This window comes from Notechis scutatus, chromosome Z, assembly GCF_049901735.1.
Source record: "Notechis scutatus isolate UNSWTSFEM ecotype Mainland chromosome Z, rNotScu1.2, whole genome shotgun sequence".
NCBI classification, from domain to species: domain Eukaryota; kingdom Metazoa; phylum Chordata; class Lepidosauria; order Squamata; family Elapidae; genus Notechis; species Notechis scutatus.
The window spans coordinates 56,913,187-56,934,804 of NC_142025.1; the positions used below are offsets into that span (position 1 = coordinate 56,913,187).

Below are 21,618 nucleotides of genomic sequence, written 5' to 3' on the forward strand. Positions count from 1 at the left end.
CTCGTTGGGAGTAGATTGTAAAAGCTGTCTGAAATAGGAGTTCCAAAGTTTGGGGAGTTGGGGCATCGAACTTTTGAAGTTTCCTCCTGGTATCAGTGCTTTGTCCCACAAAAGTCATTTTCAGAAATACTTCATTCTGAGAATTAAATCAGGAAAGGATGGGAACATTTTAATGATTATTAATGATTTATAAAATATAAGTGAAGAGAAATGTGGAAAAAATAATTAATTATGGAAAGTTTATAAGTGTTCCCAAGGAAGTATGATATTTAATTGAAAAGAAATGTTAAAGATGTTAAGATTTTAATGAATATTAATGATAGACTTCCATTGGAATGGAATGAGTGTTTTATTTACATATATATAATCTTTTTTTAAGAATATAGTGTGTATTTTAAGAATGTACCAAGCAGAATTCAATTGGAAGTCATGTATTATATTGAATGTTATAATCTTAAAGGTATACATTGAAGCTTAAATAAGAGTTGAATGGATAAAATTAAAAGATATAAAGGTGTCATACTTCAATTAGTAACTACAGGGGAAAATTTGTTTAATGAAAAAAGATAATATGAAATTGAAACAGGACAGACAAAAGTATAAACATAATGATTTGAAGTGAGATGAGATAATCAAAATAAAGTTGACAAAATTAAAAGAGGGGAAAAACTATGTAGAAAATGTAAAACAGTAATAAGATATGGAATAGAACACAAAAATGAGCATGAAATTGAGTTTGTGTCTGTATGAAGAAGTGTAACCCGGGACCATGCTATTTTCAAAAAAAGATGTTTTATTTGTATTATGTTTTTTTGTGAAAACCCAAATAAAATTTTCAAAAAGAAAAGAAAAGAAATACTTCATTCTGTGGGGCATCTGGGTTTAGATCTGTAAAGAGCTGAAAGCCATCTTTCAAATGGATTAAAAAGTCAGTTAGGCTTTCTTTTAGTTCTTGCATAATTTGGTGTACCTGAAAATTTACAGTTTTGGTACTCCTTTCTTGAGATCCTGAATAATGGCTTCCTGAGCCTCCCTCAGAACGTCTATGCCTATAGGGTCATTGTGGGATTGTTAATGATTGCCCCCTTGGTTTTATAATGTTTTTCTGCAGCTTCCAAAACTTGCTGCTTGTCTTCTGGGCCCAAGAAGGCAGCAAGCAAAGTATGCAGGTCAGGCACTGTTGGTCTGTGGGTTGCCACAATCCTTTGAACCAGTTCTATTGAGGGACTTCTCTATTTGGGGGCATTCCCCTTTGCCAATTAAACAGATCACTCATGGTAAATGGAATGTGAACATATGCAAGGTGGTTTTCCCTCGGCAATTCTCTTGAAGGAGACATCAGTGAGGCTGTAAATGACCCATCAAGTCCTCCATAAAGTATTCCTCTTCTAGTGTGATAAGGGCTTAACAATTCCCCTCCCTTTTTATTTGTGTCTGTTGCTTCCTAGTTGGACTGAGGAAGAGAGGGGGAAGAGGTGGAGGCACTGGAAATAATGCTGCTGGAACAGGAGCATTGTTTGTTTCTGGATAATAGGGAGGTGGAAATTCTTCCTCCAGTTTATCTTCAAAAATCTCTTCCAGCACAGTTTTTTCTTCTTCCACCCCCTTTCAAACAGAACAGACTTTAGATGGCAAAAATCTAGCAGGTTCAAGATGACATTATTTCAAGATGTCTTGTCTTAGTGCCAAATTAAGGAAGAAACTTGCATATAATTTTTCCTCTAATTTTCCTTGGGTATTGAGATAGTCAGTTAAGACTTTAATCTCTTCTATATTCACTTAACTTTCTTTTGGCCATGGCAGAGATTGTGGACCAAGAATATATGTGGGCCAGATGGTGTTGCAAAAGGTTCGGAGTTTGCTTTTACTAAAAAGCAAGTCACTCGGGGTTCCAATGCTTTCCAGTTACTAAAAACACATTCTAAAGCAGTGGTTGCCAACCGGTGGGCCGAAGCCCACTGGTGGGCCATGAGAAAATTTTGGTGGGCTGCAGAGAAATGTCACCCCCAGAGCACCCCCCAAAGCAATTAATCCAGGCTGTGTGGGAACACAAGTCTGCACTGCCTACATGGCCCACAGGAACCCGCCCCGCCCACTCACTCCTTACCTGGCAAACTTGCCTGCTAAGTTGCTATTTTTCCTTTTTTCCCCGACCATCAGCTGTTCTGCTGTGCCTGGAGATTTAGATTAGCTAGAAAGGAGGAAACCATTGGATTTCTTGCTTTTTAGCTAATCTTTAGATCTTCCTTAGGACTGAAAGTGCAGACTTTCCTTAGGACTGAAAGTGCAGGACTATTAGTGCAGACTCAGATAGCTGATGGCAGAAAGATAGATCTCTGAATAAATCTGTGATTAACTCAATCTGCCTGCCTGTTTTGCCTGATTTTGGGTAAAAGTTGCTCTCTTTTTTTATAAAAAAATCAATATTTACATATATGGTGTGTTGTGAGTTAATTTTGTGAGTTTGCTTGCTAGCAAATTTTATGAGTTTGCTTGCAAGCAAATTTTATGTGACAGACTCAGCTAGCTGTTAGCAGAAAGATCTCTGAGTGAATCTGTGATTCTGTGAGCAACTCAATCTGCCTGCCTGTTTTGTCTGATTTTGGGTAAAAGTTGCTCTTTTTTAATAAAAATTCAATATTTACATAAATATTTGTAATATTTACATACAAGCCATGTCCAGCCAGTCACATGACCACCAAGCTGCACCAGTGGTGGTATTCAGCAGGTTCTGACTAGTTCTGGAGAACTGGTAGTGGAAATTTTGAGTAGTTCAGAGAACCGGCAAATACCACCTCTGGCTAGAGATTTTACAGTATCCTTCCCCTGCCACGCTCACCAAGCCACGCCCACAGAACCGGTAGTAAACAAATTTGAATCCCACCATTGAGCTACATCCACAAATTAGGCCACACCCACAGAACCCATTGTTAAGAAATTTGAATCCCACCCCTGCCTCTGTGTATTTGTGTTTATGTGTGTATGTGTGTGTATGTGTGTGAGAGAGAGAGAGAGGGAGAGAGAGAGGTTAGATCAGATCTCTCTCTCTCTCTCTCTCTCCCTCCCTCCCTCCCTCCCTCTCCCACCAATGTCAGCAAGCCACCGTCAGTCAAAATTCGTATTAGTGGTCCCCGGGATTTAAAATTATGAGTTTTGTGGTCCCTGAGGTCCAAAAGATTGGCGACCCCTGTTCTCAAGGACTGAATATTTTTCTTAAGGTGGCCAGATCAATAATTCCTATACCCTACCTTCCCATTGTCCTTAAGGAGTTTCCCGATTCCTTTCTGTCGGAATTGAGGCTAGCTACAACCAAACAACAACAACATTAATTTACATCACACCGATGGTACTTAAAACAACTGACTATGACTCAGCAACTACAGCCAGCCAATCACATAATCCCAAATCAGACCAGGACTCAGAAAGGTGTTTAAAGGCCAGTACTCCTCCAGAAAAGCACAATCCACAAGGATCCTCTTTGTAGACTTCAGTTCAGCATTCAATACCATCATTCCAGACACTCTTCTAAGTAAATTAACCAACTAGCGGTACCTGAACACATTTGTAAGTGGATCATAAGCTTCCTAACAGACAGGAAGCAATAGGTGAAACTAGGCAGAATCACATCTGATACCTGTACAATTAGCACAGGGCCCCCCCAAGGCTGTGTGCTTTATCCACTTCTCTTCTCCCTATATATCGATGTCTGCATCTCAAATGATCCATTTGTTAAAATACTGAAGTTTGCAGATGATTGGTCTCATTCAAGACAATGATGAATCTGCATACAGACAGGAGGTTGTACAACTTGCCTCGTGGTGTAATCAGAACAATCTGGAACTGAACACACTCAAACTTGTAGAAATGATGATAGACTTTAGGAGAAATTCTCCAATACTACCGCCTCTTACAATACTAGACAACACAGTATCAACAGTAGAGACCTTTAAATTTCTAGGTTCTATCATATCACAAGACCTAAAATGGACACCTAACATAAAAAACGTCATCAAAAAAGCACAACAAAGAATTTTCTTTCTGCGCCAACTCAGAAAGCTCAAACTGCCCAAGGAGCTGCTGATACAATTCCACAGAGGAATTATTGTGTCTGTCATCTGCACCTCTATAACTGTCTGGTTTGGTTTTGCAACCCAATGAAACAGACACAGACTTTAGAGAGTAATTAGGATTGCAGAAGAAACAATTACTACCAACCTGCCTTCAATTGAGGACCTGTATACTGCACGAGTCAAAAAGAGGGCTGTGAAAATATTTACAGACCCCTCACATAAACTGTTTCAACTCCTACCCTCAAAACGATGCTATAGAGCACTGCACATCAGAACAACTAGACATAAGGATAGTTTTTCCCTGAACACCATCACTCTACTAAACAAATAATTCCCTCAACACTGTCCAACCGTTTACAAAGTCTGTACTACTATTACTATTAATTGAATAGAATAGAATTCTTTATTGGCCAAGTGTGATTGGACACACAAGGAATTTGTCTTGGTATAAATGCTTTCAGTGTACATAAAAGAAAATATACATTCAAGAGTCAAGAATCTTCTCATCACTCCTTATCACCCATCCCCTCCCACTTGTGCCTGTATAACTGTAACTTTGTCGCTTGTATCCTTACGATTTATATTGACTATTTCCTAGTATGATTTGATTGCTTATTGTGCCCTATGACTATTATTAAGTGTTGTACCTTATGATTCTTGACTCTTGATGAATGCATCTTTTCTTTTATGTACATTGAGAGCATTTGCACCAAGACAAATTCCTTGTGTGCCAATCACACTTGGCCAATAAACAATTGTTCTGTTCTGTTCTGTTCTGTTCTGTTCTGTTCTATTCTATTCTATTCTATTCTATTCTATTCTATTCTATTCTATTATTATTATTCTATTCTATTCTATTCTATTCTATTCTATTCTATTCTATTCTATTCTATTCTATTCTATGAAGATGTCTCCTCAAATGGGGACAAAATGATTGCAACCAAATCACCAAACTCGGAGTTCAAACCAACAACATAAACAAATAATTTATTTTCTGAAAATATTTCAGAATTGGAATTCTTTTCAAAATATAAATGAAACTGGGAATAATATTCATTTTGATATCATTTAACTATCCCCAAAAGGTGAGGTTTACCGACTCCCATTTATCAATATTTGAAGAAATCTCAAAAGCATATGTTTTTCTGGCAATTTGGGTAATCCAAATAAAGATATTGCCCACCTGTGGATTTTTTTTCTTAATACAATTTTTGTGTTGTGTAAGGTTAAGTAAAAGTTGTTTTTATAAACAGAAAAGTTACATTAAGTATGTGTACAAATCAACTTCTTTGTGCTATAATTATCTAAATAAAAATATGTTTGAAGTTTCTATTTCAAAACTTAAGCAGAACTGATTTTCAGAGTAGTGCAATCATACTATATTATACCAACTTTTAATAGTTAAGTTACAGTTCAGTATCTATTTATCTGGCAATAAATCTTGTAATCTCATTTTTAGTATGCAATTTTTTGTGCATCTGCATTTGACACTGTGGTGTTAAGAGTTACTTATATGTCCAGATAAAGCATTAAATTAACGCAAATCTACAGTGAAACCTGCTTGCTTTTAATGTAGCATTTATTGGCAGAATCTCAGGAAAATATAGAATATCTGATTACTACAGGGATTATAAGCATTAGTAAATCTTGCTTCTTGGTAATAACCAATCCATCCTGTTTTAAACATCCTCATTTCTATTCAGTCATTGATGTTTACTTACCTATTCCGGATTCCGTTGGAAAGATGCTAGCCTGCACCTTTCTGTATGTTTTCACAGCTGGGAATTCTTTCCAAGGCTCATCCCTGTCGTCTTGCCTGTTGTCAGTCGAGAAATGCCGACACGTTCTACATGGTGAAACTTATCTGCACAAACAAGAGCAGTGGGTCTCCCTATTTGTTCCCATTGTCCAACCCGAACAATCTGGGAGCCGTAGCAAAGATCTGTCGGGAAATCGGCGTAAGAAGGGCCGAAGGATTGGCCGGTTGACAGTCACATGACAGATGCTAGGCAACATGTACTATTGGCCTTCTGGGTTGCTGGCAGCTTGGAAGGAGTTGCGAGGTTGTCCTCCTATATAGGTTGAAGAATCCCGGTTTCTTCTCAGCGCTCTGGGAAACCTCTGGGCTGCATTTCAACGGAGGTAAGCCACATTCTCTCTCTCTCTCTCTCTCTCTCTCTCTCTCACACACACACACACACACACACACACACATACACACGCGCGCGCGCGCGCTGTCTTTAAAGCCTATTGCCCGTGAATCTCTCCGGCAAAGGGTGTGCACGCGTGTAACACTCCAAATTTAGTGTCTGCTGCGGACAGCAAATCATTTATTCAGCGGTGTCCTTCTGGTTAATGGAATTGATGCCATTTTACTGACCGGATGCAAGTTTTCTTACAGATTTGAATATCAGATTGACCATGCAGTGCATTGGAAATATTGCTCAGGATAGAGAAGATTGATTTCTGTTCCTCTCAAGAAATGCTACTATTCCAATATTACAGTGTACTACAATATACCACAGTATACTACTAATATTACAGTATATTTATATGGGGTGGGGTTAGAAGTAGAGGTGAACATTTCTCTGGGAATAGATGATTGTCAGAGATACATAATTAAGTAAGGCAGATATTTTTCTGTATTAAGGTGCAACTGAGTGTTTGCTGACACAATTTTATGGAGATTCTCCAAGTTTCACGATCAGAATGAAAGGAAATGCCTAAGTCTTCATTTTGTACAGGCTTACTAGAAGTAAGTCATCCTAGATATAGAAAGACTATGCGAAAAGAAGTGTACAGTAAACAAAATCAATCAATGCTACACAAAATCCTAAAGATAATTTTATTTTTAAGATCAACTTTTTATTTCTATTTTAAGAAGTAAATAAAAAGCAAGGAAGTTTTTTCTGTTACACCAAAAGGTTTTTCAACTAATTTATGCCATTTCATCTTACCTGCATTTTTATTGCAAATGAGAAACTTACGATTATATATGTCTAGTCAGCACTAGTTCATGGATTAGTATCATTTGCTCCCTAGTGTTTCTTACATGCTTAACATGCTAAAATAGGAAAACACATATAGTACCTGGAGCATCATTTTTCTTCCCAGAAATAATATCATGTAATCATTGTCATTTGCACAAGTGTTTCTATGACTGCTTTCAAAGTTATCTAGAATGTGCAGGTACTAAGCTAATTCTGTTAAGCTTAGTCTGGCAGAGTTGATCTTTCAAGGATTCTTTAGACACCATGAATTCTATTGGAAATTTTTAGGATTCAATAATTCAGGAAATTTGTAATCCTGTTAAGCAGTTAGAGACCTTACTTCACACTTGTAAATTGAAGTTTTGAGCTATATGCCAGATATTAAGAATATATAGTTTGTTTCGGGAGGAGAGAGAATAAATACGTAACTAAATAAATAAAAAGGGGATGACTGAAGAAAATCCTATTAATTTATTACAACCAAATTCACACTAAATCATATTTTAATGCAATACTAAATTAAATTAAGCTAAATTAATACAATTACCCTTTTCTCTCTCTCTTGTTTAATTTATTGTCATTGTACCTCATACAACAAAATTAAATGGCATCTTCAATTATAACTATAAAAATAAAACACAAATACACATCCTTCACATTCTATATAAAACCTGATATTGCATTAATACAGTAGAATTCAATATAATTACTATCCTGGGATAGAAGCTGTTTTTCAGCCTATTTGTCCTTGTTTTTATTGTCCTATATCATCTGCCAGATGGTAATAATTCAAAAAAAGGGTGCCCAAGAGGAGATGGATCTTTGAGAATGTTTTGAATTTTCTTAAGGCAGTGGGAGCTATAAAGCTCTTCCAAAGAGGGGAGAGGGCAACAATGATCCTCTGGGCAATGATGTTAATTGTCTGGAATGCTGTCCTATCTGCCACTGTACAATTGGCAAATCATACATAGGTGCAGTAAGTTAAAATGTTCTCTATGGTGCAGTAGTAGAAGGTCACCAGCAGTTTTTCATTCTGTTGTTGTTTCCTGAGAAGTCTCAGGTAATATAACCTCCGTTGGGCCCAGACAGGAAATGTATAATCCAGAGACAGTTTTAATAAGAAAGTCCAAGATCCATAAGTTTAGACACTATGTGGAAGTATTTAGCAGACCTAAAATCTACAAAAAGCATCCTCACATAGCCCCCTCCCCCACCGCTGTTCCAAATGAGTCAGAGCAGTGTGAAGAGTAGGCTATATTATTCTCTGTATACTTAATGCAACCAGGAGCTCTCTCATTTAGGGCCAGGATTGGGCATGCTTTGTCAAAAACAGGAGGAAGATAGTGTTAGCTGTCAGAGTCTATGGAATGCAGGGCAGCAGGAGCTTTGCACTGTGATGCTGAGGTTGCTAATTGTGGCATGAAGCTTGAGACAGCACTCCTTCATAGTGGTTCCAGCAGTGCTAGGACTGAAGTAGAGGTCTGTGGCCTGCTAAGACTCCTGAAGTCTTTAAGCCTTTACTTACCACTGCCACTGCCACTGCAGAATGCCACTATCTGTCACTATCTGAAGAATGTCACTATCAAAAGGACAGAAATGGGGGGAGAGAGGGGAGTGGGGGAGTTTAAGAAGCAAAGGAGCCAGTCCCTTACCATAACTGAGGCTTGAGACTGGGAGGGATCAAACCAGGAATGACTTGGATCATGATGGATCCTTGCCTAAGCACCAGTGGAATTTGGCTAGTGATGGCACTGAGAATTGCCAGGATTGCTATTATTAAGTGATGCAGTCACATGATGCTATGATTTAGATCCACATTGCTTAGGGATGGAAATTCTGGTCTCAATTACTATTGTAACATGAGCACTACCTGTAGTATAGAAAACCCAGCCCATTGAATCAATTTGTTTTTAATCCAGGAAGAATGTGATTTGTTCTTCTTTAAGTTGTACAGAAGAAAGGCCTTTCTTTAAATTGTGTTGAGAATTTAATTGTGCGTTAAACTTGCTCAAAGGGAGATTTTAAAAGCTAAGATTCTGGTATCACAGCATCCTCTCTAGTTGTGCCATGTGATCCAGGTACCTAGATGCTTGGTTCATGATGTCTCAGGGAGTCACGGTCACAGGAATGCCATTTGCAACCTTTCTTGCTAGCTTCTCACAAATGAAGTCATTGGGAAAGCTTGTAGGGAAGGTCACAAGTTGCTCTGGTAAGTCATTCCTGCCTGCAGCCTCTATTGGCCCTTCCAGGCCTCCCTCAGCTTACATGCAACCTACAGCAAGCCTCCTCAGCCTCCCTTGGCTCACATGCAGCTTGCACACAATATCTGGGATCTCCCAGGATCGTGCACACTGTATAGGAAATTGCAACAGTCATAAATATGAACTAGTTGCCAAGCATCTGAATTTTGATCACATGATCATGGGATACTGTAAAGGTCGTAACTGTGAAAAACAATCATGTCACATTTTTAGTGCTGTTGTAACTTTGAATGATCACTAAATGAACTGTTGTAAGTCGAGAACTACCTGTATTCAAAGATCACCAGTATATGCACAGAATGTTATTCTCTGAATTATTGCCATTAGAGTAACACTCTAATGTGAAATTATTTTCATTTTCCTCGTGCACTTACCCATAGTGAAAACCTTTTATTAGAATCATACTTGACACCACAGGTATGACTTTAAAAAAAATTGGTGTCTGTCATTCCAATAAGATTAGAGGTGGATTTATTTTTAACATTGGTGATAGAATATGCCCTTTACTTTGGGGGCATATAAGGCAGGCTTCAAGGCATAGAAATTTCTGTCTTACAATATCTCATATTGTTTCCCCCACTTGAAGCATCAGCATCATTCTGTCAGTAATAAGGAGGACCTTAATTGTCCATTTTAACAGTACTGTTTGTAAAGAGTGAACCATTGAGAATAACGTTTCTCTCATAATATATTGTCATGATGGTCTTTGTTTTCCACATGCCTACTTAATACTGTACAGAAAATGTGTGAGTACAAGATGAATGCAGTAATAGCTATAGCAATAGCATTTAGTGTCAGCTTTGGAAGCCATATTAGTACCAGACGCTTCCACACTGCCACATTCTTGAGCCTGGGAAAATGGGAGGGGGGGATTTCTTGGAGTGTATATGGTTAGATATAATAGCATTCTTCTTCTAAGTCAAGGTCATGTTATTTCTGCACCTGGCTGAGGAGTGGTTGAGGGGACGTCTCAAATTGGGATGGATGGTGATTGGGGCATGTGATGCAATGAAGGGTGCAGGGAGTGGATTTGTAATTTTTTACTTACTGAAGGGAAACCCAGAACTTTCAGATTCGGGATTTCCCAGATGTGCCAGTTTACTACTCTAATAAAAGGAACCTTTGAGAACATGTCTGCCTCAGAGTTATTGATTGGAGTGGAGTTTTTCTGGAATGCTGACATTATCCCAAATCTCTAAATAACTACCACCACCCTTTGTTATTTCTTCTAAGCACTTTCGAATCTTATTCCAATATTTTTTTTGCTTCCGAGCAGGTCCACCATATGAAAGTATGCACCCTGTTTATTCTTGCATTTCCAGCATTCTGGGTTTTGATTTACAAACATTTTTGCCAATCTGGTGGGGGGTGGGTGCCATCTATAAAAACAGTTTGTACATATTCTCGTTATACACTGTAGATAATGTTAGTCTATAGTTTCCCCCCCACATTCTGTCCCAATTCTATATTATATCCCACATTTTTCGCCCAGGCTACTATCGTTTCTTTAACTACCTCTTATTTTATTTATTTATTTGATTTGATTTTTCAATTACTTACAAGATACAGGTATAAGAATGAACATAGTTTTGAATACATGAGATAGATACTTATAAGAAAAATAAAAAGAAACAATAGGACAGGGACGGTAGACACAATTGGTGCGCTTATGCACGCCCCCTCTTAGGAAGGGGGTGAGGTCAATAGTAGATAGTCTAAGGTTAAAGTTTTTGGGGTTTGGGGAAGAAACCACAGAGTCAGGTAGAGTATTCCAAGCATTGACCACTCTGTTGCTGAAGTCATATTTCCTGCAATCAAGTTTGGTGTGGTTAACCTTGAGTTTGTATATATTGTGTGCTCTTGTATTGTTATGATTGAAGCTGAAGTATTCATTTGCAGGTAGGACATTGCAATGTATGATTTTATATACTATATTTAGATCGGACTGGAGGCGGAGTAGTTCTAGGTTTTCTAGGTCTAGAGTTTCAAGTCTGGTGGCATAAGGTATTCTGCAATGAGTAGAGGAGTGGAGAACTCTTCTTGTGATATATTTCTGGACTTTCTCAACTGTGTTTATATCAGATACATGATATGGGTTCCAGACTGATGAGCTGTATTTGAGTATTGGTCTAGCAAATGTTTTGTATGCTCTAGTTATTAGTGTAATATTACCAGAGAAAAAGCTATGTAAGATTAGGTTAACAACTCTTAACGCCTTTTTGGCTATGTAGTTACAGTGGGCTCTAGCACTTAGATCATTAGAGATGAGTACTCCAAGATCCTTGACAGAGTTTGGATCCTCAACAAGGTTTTGACTATTTAGCTTGTATTTTATTTTCTGATTTTTTTTTTGCCAATATATAGGACAGAGCATTTATTTGTTGAGATTTGAAGTTGCCATTTGTTTGACCATTTTGATACATAATCGAGGTCTTTTTGAAGGGTAGCCGTATTGTCTGTGATGTTGAATAGCTTTACATCATCAGCAAAGAGAACACAGTTGCTCTTAATATGATCACAGAGGTCATTTATGTAGAATATGAAGAGAGTTGGTCCTAAAACACTGCCTTGGAGGACCCCACTGTTGACAGGTACAGAATTTGATAGGACGCTCCCAATTTTGACCATTTGTTGTCTGTTTGACAGGAATGCTTCTATCCAGTCATGCAATTGTGCAGAGGTACCATAATATTTTAGTTTTAGGAGTAGTTTGTTGTGTACCACTGAATCAAAGGCTTTACAGAAGTCTATGTAGATTGCATCTATTGCTTTGCCCTGATCGAGTTGTGTAGTCCATATGTTTTTGCAGTGTAAGAGTTGCAGATTACAGGATAGATTTTTTTTTAACCAAATTGTTTATTAGAGAGTAGGTTGTTTGTCTCTAAGTGGAGGATGATGGATTGGTTAATAATTGTTTCCATGACTTTACAGGTGACGCAGCATAAAGAGATTGGTCTGTAATTTTCAACTAGGCTGGATCTCCCTTTTTGAAGATGGGGATGACCATGGCTTGTGACCATAGTTTTGGCAAGGAGCTGGTCCTGAAAGATTTTTCAAAGATTATGCTTAGAGGTTCGGCTATGGCAGTGGATAGCTTTTTAAAGAAGTAGGCGCATGTTCCATCTAGTCCAATAGATAGAGATGGTTTTAGATTGCATAGTGCTTTTTCAACATTGTCTTCTGTAAAATCGATATGTATTAGATAATGGTAGTTTTCTGTGGTTCGACTAGGAAGTACTGGGCTTGATCCATTGCTGTGTACAAATACTGACCCAAAAAATGTGTTAAAGAGGTTTGCTTTGATGGTGTCGTCGTTGCAGTCTTTGCCATCAGGTCTTTTCAGGAGTGGGATGGACCTTGAGTCTTTTAGTTTGTTGTTTACAAAATTGTAAAAAGCATGGGTGGAATTTGTGTGTAGAAGGTTTTCCTCTTGTTTAATGTGATAATTATTGCATTCAGTTTTTATCTGGTGGCATGAATTTTTGTATTGGCTTTTGAAGTTGGCAACGTGACCAGATTTGTTTTTTCGCCAAAATGATCTCTTTTTCGATTGAAGCTTCCTTATTATTATGGGTAATCTGTTTTTCCTGGTTTTGGGAGTTTTTATTGGTACATATAGTTTGATGGGTCTTTTGATTTCTAGTAAGAATATGTTGTAATGGTCTTCAACAGTATTGCATGCAGTGAATAGAAATTGCCAATCAAGGGAAGAGAGATCATTGATTATAAGATCATAATTGCCTTTTTTGAAGTTATAATTGGGGATTTTGTCATTGTGATGATTTTTGTGTGGACATATGTTGAGACAAAAGTCAATCATGTTGTGGTCACTGTTGGAAAAGGGTTCTTTAATTTGTATTCTGTAAATTGAATTCAAACTATTGCAGAAGATGAGATCGAGGCAGTTGTTAAGCCTAGTATTGTTGGTTACTAGTTGTTCCAGTCCCAGAATTGTTACAGCATTGTAGAAGGTTGCATGTATGTGTTAGGAATGTAAGTCACCTAACAGCTATTTGGGTTGGAAATATATAAACCAGGATAGACATTTTAATACTGTCTCTTTAAGAAAATGCAAAACTGTAATTGGGTGTGGTTTCTTAAACGGCCATAAGATGGAGCCAGAAACCTGGATTGTTTAGTCTTAGTCTTAGTCTCAGAAGAGAGTGTGAGTGACTCTCTGTTTTCCTTCTGTTGGAGAGTTCTGCCGTTTCTCATAATTGACTGATATTCTTGGATTTGATGTAAGTCTGATACTGAACTGTTTTTGACACTGGACTTTGTTATTGGATTATCCCTGAATTGAAGACTGACTGCCTTACCTGTGAATGATTTTGGACTGTGTTTGAACTTTGCTTAAACGTTTCTGAAAGTAAAAACCTACATTTACTGTACAGTGTATCTGTGTGCTGTGTGTGTATTATTCAAATGCTTGTCTCAAATAGGTCTCCCTATATGCGCTCATTCTCCTAACGGGGAATTACCTCAACACTGGTTATGGGCCCAGCCCATACTAGGCTCAGATAACTGAGAGTTCGTGTGAATACACAGTACTGTATACAGACATCTGTTTACTGTTTAATTGTGGGTTACTATCCTGGTAAAGATGCCACAAGACCTGTCAACAAGTCTATCACTAATAACCCGGTTGGATGGAACAAACTATGTTTCCTGGTCTATGAAGTGCAGTCTACTTCTGCGTAGAGAAGGTTTATGGAATGTAGTTCAAGACCTCCCGGATGTAAATGCTTGGGATCCAGCTAATGAGGATGATGCCAAGAAGCTTGCTGACTTTAAACAGAACAACGAACGAGCTCTTTGTATAATTGGAGTAACACTGAGTGACCAGCAGCTAGTCCATATTCGTGGAGGAGAGTCTGCTGCTAAGTGTTGGGAGAATTTGAAGAGGATTTATGTTTGTGACAGTGTAGGTGCACACATACATCATACATGTGAACTGTTTAGAGCACGTCTTCTGAAAGGTGGAGATATGTTAGCTCATTTAAACTTCATGAAAAGAACTTTTCAAGAGCTACATGAAAAGGAACTGATATTTTCAGAGCTGCATCAAGATTACATCGTTCTTTCCTCATTGGATGAAAGTTATGATGATTATGTATCTTCACTGGAAGTCCTGCCCAGAGATAAACTGACATTGACTGACATAACTGGAAGATTGTTAGAAGAAGCAAGAAGACGGCTGGATAGGGACCAAATGAGGAAGGAACAACCACAAGAAGAGGATTTGTCTTCAACTGCCTATACTGTTAGGAAATGTTTTTCTTGTGAGGCTAGAGGACATATAGGTAGATTCTGTAAGAAGGGAAAAAGACAGAATACTAGTAATCACCAGAAGGCCAAAAAGAATGTTAGTTTAGCTGTGTCTAGCAATTCAACTGTAAACCATGATTTGTGGGTTGTTGGTAGTGGAGCATCGCAATGCATTACTAAAAATAGAAAAAGGTTGGCAAAGATGTCCACGAGTAAACAACATGTATCATTGGCAAATGGATGAAAGATTAAAGCATCAGGTCAAGGTACTGCATATTTTTCTTGTATAAACGAACATTTAACTATGTTATATGTACCTAAACTGAAATTTAATTTATTATCAGTAAGGGCTTTACTTAATCTTGGTTATGTAGTAACCTTTAGGGGAGATAACTGTATAATAGAGAAAGAGGGTAAAAGTGTTACTGCTAATTTAGAAAACGATTTATATGTAATATATGATGATCAGTTGAAGATAGCTAACTCAGTTTTTAACAATGTTAAGCCACATGATGAATGCTGCATAGACATTTACTGCATAGACATTTGGGGCACATTAATTTCAAAATGCTCAAACAAACTGTTGAATTGTCAGAGGGAGTAAAATTGAAACCCTGTAGCAAGTATTTAAACTGTAATGCTTGTAGCCAAAAGAAGAGCAAGGTTACTCCAGCAAACAGACTAAATGGGTTTAAGACCAAAGAACCTTTAGAGGTTGTGTTTGCTGACATAATTGGTCCTAAGAAACCAAGTTTAGGAGGTACCTGCTATATTTTGAGTATTATGGACCATTACTTATGATATGGTTTCTGCTATCTTATGAAAAACAAAACAGAAACATTCCAACATTTCTTTAACTGGCTACGGTTTGCTGAGAGAAAAAGGAAAAGTAAAGTAATTACATTAGTTACTGATAATGGGACTGAGTTTGTTAACAAGAGATTCCAAACTATGGTGAAATTGGCTGGTGTTGAGCATAAATGTTCTGCACCTTACAGACCACAACATAACTCGTTTGTAGAATGAAGAGAGCAAAGATTACAAGCCATGGCTCACACTATGTTATCTGACTCAGATTTGCCTGAAACACTGAAGGGTGAGGCCATAATGTGTAGTAACCATGTTTTAAACAATGTAGTGAATACAACAACTGGAGAATTGCCATTCACTCGTTGGCATGGCAGAAAGCCAAATTTAAGTTACCTACACACATTTGGAGCTCCAGCATGGGTGCATATTCCCTCACAAGTAAGACTGAAAGGGCAACATAGAGCTAAGAAGGTATTTTTTGTGGGTTATGAGGCCTACCATAGATCATTTAGATTCTGGTATCAAGGCACAGCTCATGTTTATTGTAGTGCTAGTGCAAAATTTCTTGAGCACGTTGGGTGGGATAAACTGGAACAGGAATCCAGCAATGATATTATTATTGACACCCAAATAGTCCCTAAAGATAAAATAAGTAAACCACAAATAGCCATTAAAGAGGAAGCACAGGAGGAAGTAGTAGAACAGGCATAGGAGGAGGTAGAAGAACAGGAGCAGGTGTCACAGGAAAGTCCACCAGTTAGCCCTGTATTACAAAGACGGTCAACCCGAGTAACATGACCACCTGATAGATATCAGGCTAGTGTTGTATGCCAAGTGAATATAATTCCAAGTAACTATAGTGAATTGAAACTGTATCCTGCTAAGGATCAGGCTGCTTGGCAGAAAGCAATGGATAAGGAACTGGAATCATTAAAAAAGTTGGAGGTATACGAAAATGTCAGGTTACCATCAGGTAAACATGCCATAGGGTGTAAATGGATTTATAAACTGAAGACAGGTGTAGATGGGACTGTTACCCATAAAGCCAGGTTAGTAGCACAAGGGTTCAATCAGACAGCAAATGACTACGATGAGGTGTTTGCACCCAGTCTGAAGGCTACTACATTAAGGGCAGCATTAGTGTGGGCAGCTAAGGAGAAATACATTGTAAATCATTTGGATGTAGAGACGGCATATCTGCATGCACCATTGCAACACACTATATATTTAAAGAAACCTTTAGGTCATAATACTGATGATAAAATGATAATAATGATAATAATGATTGCTGGAAATTGAAATAGAGTCTTTATGGCTTAAAGCAACCAGGATATGAGTAGAACCAATGTATAATGAAATAATTAACTAAGATAGGCTTTGTAGCTGGCATGGCTGATCCATGTTTGTTTAAAAGAGAAAGTAATTTCATTATTGCTATTATTTACTGATGACATAGCATTAATCACAAAAACTGAACAAGAAGCTACTGAGATAATTTCACTATTGGAAAAGAAATTTAAGATAAAACAGTTTGGAGAAATCAAACAATATCTTGGTTTAAAGATAGATAGAACTAGAGGAGGATACAAAATCTCACAAGCAGATAAAATTAACCAATTACTTAAAAGTTTTAAAATGGAACTTTGTAAACCGGCTAAAACACCAATGAGCCAGAAGTTTAGCTATAGTGATGTACAAAGTCCTATTTTTGATAAGAACATTTATCAGTCATTGATTGGTAGTTTAGCTTATCTGAGTAATTGGTCAAGGCCAGATATAGCATACTGTGTTAATCAATTAGCGAGATTTAACGCTGAGCCGACTGAAAGGCAGTGGCAAGCTGCTAAATGTGTGTTAAGATATCTGAAACAAAAAATGCATTATGCATTATATTTGGAGCCTAAAGATGAACTGAATTTAACTGCATATGCTGATGCAAGTTTTGCTACAGACATAAATACATGAAAATCTACATCGGGTACTGCTGTATTATTGGGGAAAGCATTGATTGGATGGAGGTCTATTAGACAGAAATATCTAAGTTTGTCAACAATGGAGGCTGAATTCTCATGTTTGTCTTTACTATGTACAGATTTAGTTTTGTATAAGCAATTATTAATTGATATGGGAATTAATGTAACAGATTCTTTTGTTGTTTATGAAGACAACCAATCAGCAATACAGATGGCTTCAAATATTGCTGTTAAAACAAGATCAAAACACACAGATTTAAGATATTTAAATGTGGGACAATGTGTGCAAAGTAAGATGATTAAGCTAGAATACTATATGTCAGAAAACAATATAGCAGATCATTTTACAAAGGCCCAAGGCTCCATAAAGCATAAGGCTTGCTGTGAAGATTATGGATTTAGAATGTAAGGTTATATATATTGTCCTACCCAAAAGGGGAAAATGTTAGGAATGTAAGTCACCTAACAGCTATTTGGGTTGGAAATATATAAACCAGGATAGACATTTTAATACTGTCTCTTTAAGAAAATGCAAAACTGTAATTGGGTGTGGTTTCTCAAACGGCCATAAGATGGAGCCAGAAACCTGGATTGTTTAGTCTTAGTCTTAGTCTCAGAAGAGAGTGTGAGTGACTCTCTGTTTTCCTTCTGTTGGAGAGTTCTGCCGTTTCTCATAATTGACTGATATTCTTGGATTTGATGTAAGTCTGATACTGAACTGTTTTTGACACTGGACTTTGTTATTGGATTATCCCTGAATTGAAGACTGACTGCCTTACCTGTGAATGATTTTGGACTGTGTTTGAACTTTGCTTAAACGTTTCTGAAAGTAAAAACCTACATTTACTGTACAGTGTATCTGTGTGCTGTGTGTGTATTATTCAAATGCTTGTCTCAAATAGGTCTCCCTATATGCGCTCATTCTCCTAACGGGGAATTACCTCAACACTGGTTATGGGCCCAGCCCATACTAGGCTCAGATAACTGAGAGTTCGTGTGAATACACAGTACTGTATACAGACATCTGTTTACTGTTTAATTGTGGGTTACTATCCTGGTAAAGATGCCACAAGACCTGTCAACAAGTCTATCACTAATAACCCGGTTGGATGGAACAAACTATGTTTCCTGGTCTATGAAGTGCAGTCTACTTCTGCGTAGAGAAGGTTTATGGAATGTAGTTCAAGACCTCCCGGATGTAAATGCTTGGGATCCAGCTAATGAGGATGATGCCAAGAAGCTTGCTGACTTTAAACAGAACAACGAACGAGCTCTTTGTATAATTGGAGTAACACTGAGTGACCAGCAGCTAGTCCATATTCGTGGAGGAGAGTCTGCTGCTAAGTGTTGGGAGAATTTGAAGAGGATTTATGTTTGTGACAGTGTAGGTGCACACATACATCATACATGTGAACTGTTTAGAGTGTGCTGTGTGTGTATTATTCAAACACTTCTCTCAAATACGTCTCCCTGTATGCACTCATTCTCCTAACGGAGAATTACCTCAATAGTATGGGTTCAGTTGTACATTCATTTAGGGTCCAGTTAATATGAGGTAGATTGAAGTCACCAAGACAGATAAAAGCCTGTGGGCAGGATGCTGCCCTTGTTAGTAGTGTATTTAGCTTGTTTACATGTTTGATGTCATAATCAGGGACTCTGTAACATAGTAAGAACCAAAATGTGATATTTAAGGTCAGTTCACAGATAATGGTTTCAGGAAGAGCAAGCTCTTGCGTAACTTGGATGTTTTTTAGATGTAAGGACTTTTTATAGAAGATAGCAACACTACCTCCTCTACGGATTTCACGATCAGATCGGTAAACATGATAGTCTCTTACTAAGGTAATGGAGTCAGGGAGAGATGCGTTGAGCCATGTTTCACAGATAAATATGATGTCGAATTTAGCCATATTTAGTAAGAGGAGAAATTCAGGTATTTTATTTACAAGGCTTCTTGCATTGAGTAGCTTGCATTTAAGGCCAGTTGTAGTTTGAATTGAGGAAGTTAGGGGCATGCGTGCCTAGTCTTGGGTGATGGTGGATTGGTTGAAGTAGGGTTGGATGCTGAGTTGTTCTTCCATTTTAAAGCTCAGAAGAAAATTATATAATTTAGATATCTTTTTCTCTTTTCCTTGGATAATTTTTATCTAATTGTTTTTTGTCCATAAAAACTCCATATTCTTCCTTATCCTTTCTGTACCTTGCCTGTATCTGCATATAAGGCCACCAGTCAATGTCTATGTTTTGCTGTTTTAATTCCTGTATTGTTTTTAATCTTCCTTGTTTATCGAGCAACTCCCCATCTTTTTAGCCAGATCCACTGTATTTGGGTATATTAATGCCACCATCGCCGACAGCCAGCTTGGTATTTTAGTATAGTGGTCCTTAATTTTATCCCATACTTGAATCAGTGCATCCCTAATTTGATGCCTTTGAAAGTAGGCATGTTGTTTGTTTTTCCGTTCCCATAGAAAACTATGCCACCCTCTTTGCAGGTCATGTCTTCTATTCGTAATATCCTTTTGTTCTCTTATGCAATCTTTTATCCATACCATAGCTGCTGCCTGATAATATGTTTCCCAATCTGGAAGTCCAAAGCCACCCCTTTCTCTTTTATCCTGCAACAGTTTCATTTTAATTCTAATTTTCTCCCCAGCCCAAACAAATTTAGCTATTAGATTTTATCTAATTTTACCGATACAGTTTGGAATAGATATAGTATTTTCAGTAGTATAATCATTTTAACTGTGGCATTTCTTCCCATTAATGAAATTTGGAGTTTCCCCTATGTTTCCAATTCCTTTTTTATCTGCAACATTAATTTATTATAATTATTTTCTTTATTGAAGAACATCTTGATGTTAGCCAAATACCAAGATATTTTATAGTTTTAACTATTTGCATTCCCAAATTTTCCTCTAATTCCGTTTTTTTTTTTTTTTTTTGCCCGTCATATTTTTGGCTAATATCTTCATTTTGTTTTTATTTATTTTGAGTCCTGCTACTTTACCGAGTTCTTCAATTTCTCTTATTAGGGCAGTCCCAGTTTCATCCGGTTCCTCTAAAAAAATACTATATCATCAGCAAATGCTTGTATTTTATACTCTTCTTTTCTGATTGTAATCCCTTTAATTTCTTTATTTCTTCTAATATTTGTTAATATTTCTAAGGAGAGGGATAAGGAGTAGTAGTGACAATGGACATCCTTGTCTCACTCCTTTATTTATATTGAATGTTTCTGTTCTGTCCCCATTAATTAACACTGGCTGTCTGAATTGAATAGATTGCTAATATCATCATAATAAAATTGTCCCCAAAATCCATGGATTTTAGTTGTTTTATTAAAAAAATGCCAGTTTACGTTATCAACTGCTTTTTGTGCGTCCAAGAACACCAGTGCTGCTTGTTTTCTGGAGTGTATCTCATAGTATTCTAAGACATTTATTACTGTTCTGGTATTGTTTTTAATTTGTTTGTTAGAAATCCATTCTGGTCAGTGTGTATAATTTTATTCAATATTGTTTTGAGCCTTTCTGCAATTATAGTCATAAGTATTTTGTAATCAACATTCAACAATGATATGGGCCTATAATTTTGAATTTGTTGGTGGTCTATATCTTCTTTTGGCATTAATGTAATGTATGTTTCCTCCCATGATTTTGGTAGTTTCGCTATCGCTAGGGCTTCATTGTAAGCTTCTTAACATTTCTGGTTCTAATATTTCTTGTAGTTTTTTATATAACTCCTCTGGGAGACCATCTGGTCCTGGTCTTTTGTTGTTTTTCTATTTCTGGATTGCCTCCTGTAGTTCCATTAATGTTATTTCCTTATTCATAATTTTTTTATTTTCTTCCGAGAGTGTAACTAATCCTTTCCTCTTTAAGTATTGTTGGATGTTTTCTTCTATTATATCTTCCTGCCTATATAATTCCTCAAAAAAGGTTTTAACAATTTTTTTTTATTTCCATCTAGTGTTGTAGTATGTCATTAACATTTTTCAGTTGCTGTATCGATATCTTCTCCTTCTCTTTCTTTAACTTGTACAACAACCATCTTCCTGGCTTGATTGCATATTCAAAATGGTTCTGTTTCATCCTTTTCATATCTTGTGCCCATTCTTCCTGCATCAGCATGTCCAATTTATGTCTAACCATAGCTCTTTCTTAATTTATTATCTTATTTTGTGGATCTTTTTGTAATGCTGTTCTCCATAGAGCTGCTGCGAGCATCCAGAGTGGGAGGT

General features: G+C 37.2%; 1 protein-coding gene across 2 annotated transcripts in view; it reads left to right on the top strand.

The window, feature by feature from the left end:
- Positions 1 to 6,107: 6,107 nt before the first annotated feature.
- TMEM108 (transmembrane protein 108) overlaps positions 6,108 to 21,618 on the top strand; it is a 192,892-nt gene continuing 177,381 nt past the window's right edge. Inside the window, exon 1 of one of the 2 annotated variants that reach the window (XM_087945258.1) lies at positions 6,108 to 6,212. The gene's annotated coding sequence lies outside the window, so the exon portion shown is untranslated. The remainder of the gene's footprint in view (positions 6,213 to 21,618) is intronic. The other variant, XM_087945259.1, reaches the window with a different exon arrangement.